This window comes from Arachis hypogaea, chromosome 13 (assembly GCF_003086295.3).
Source record: "Arachis hypogaea cultivar Tifrunner chromosome 13, arahy.Tifrunner.gnm2.J5K5, whole genome shotgun sequence".
Lineage (NCBI taxonomy): Eukaryota > Viridiplantae > Streptophyta > Magnoliopsida > Fabales > Fabaceae > Arachis > Arachis hypogaea.
Window position 1 is genome coordinate 109,575,260 of NC_092048.1, and position 1,111 is coordinate 109,576,370.

At 45.0% G+C, this 1,111-nt stretch overlaps 1 non-coding gene across 1 annotated transcript; it reads right to left on the bottom strand.

Annotated features, from left to right (window-relative positions):
* Positions 1 to 582: 582 nt before the first annotated feature.
* On the bottom strand, positions 583 to 689 carry LOC112739450 (small nucleolar RNA R71). Its single transcript, XR_003170385.1, has one exon. It is a non-coding gene; the product is annotated as a small nucleolar RNA R71 (small nucleolar RNA).
* Positions 690 to 1,111: the final 422 nt, after the last annotated feature.

Here is a 1,111-nt window from a genome sequence, read left to right on the forward strand (position 1 = left end):
CTACTATGAGCTGCTTGTTTCTTTCGCTAGATGACGCGTTAACTTCCTGATCCAAGCTTGCCAGTATTCGATCCTGAGATTGAAAGAACTATTTCACGAATAAGGCAAGCTCGGCGTCGGTTAGTCCTCTCTGAGGGCGGATCTGAAACGTCATTTGAGGAAGAAACCAGCCCCCGTTCTACTGATTCGGTTGATTTACGTGCAGGTGACATGGCAGAACCTAGGAGAGTTACTATCCAGGAGGTTGGAGCCCCTGATTTTACAATGCAACCATTTCAAGCGCATCACCCAGCGGTGGCTACAGACTTTGAAATAAAGACTGCACTGCTCAATTTGATGCCCAAGTTTCATTGCTTACCTGCTCAAGAGCCTATCAAGCACCTGAGAGATTTTCAAGCAGCCTGTTCTACTGTCAGGAGTGATGGTGCATATGAAACTTCAATTTTGTTAAAAGCTTTCCCGTTTTCTCTTGAGGGAAAGGCAAGAGAGTGGTACTACACTCAACCCGCAGCAACTGTATCCAACTGGGATACACTTAGAAAAGAATTCTTGGAAAAATTCTTTCCAGCTGAAGTTACTAATAAACTGAGGAAAGATATTTCCATGATTGTTCAGGACGAATCTGAGACTCTCTATGAATACTGGGAGCGCTTCAATAATCTTCTGGAAGCTTGCCCCCACCATATAATTGACAAGATAGTGTTACTCGGTTACGTCACACAGGGCATGAGGCCCCAAGATAAGACCACGTTGGAAAGTGCTAGCAATGGGTCTATGAAAAAGTACAAGACCACTGATGAGGCATGGCAATTGATCAGCGACTTAGCTGATTCCACTCGGAATCACAGGCAAAAGCAAGGCCGTTCAAAAGCCATTGCAGAGGTATCCTCTAGTAGAGAGATTGCTGCTCTAACTCAGAGTATCTGTGAAATGACCAACTTGCTGAAGCAGATGCAATTGAGTCAACAACAAGTTCAACAAGCTCAACCTTCTCCACCATAACAAAGCCAACAGTTAGTCCCACAGAGAGTTTGCGGAATCTGTGCTGATTATAGCCATTATACTGACGAATGTCCGCAGCTTCAGTCAGAAGACAACACCGTGGCAGCCA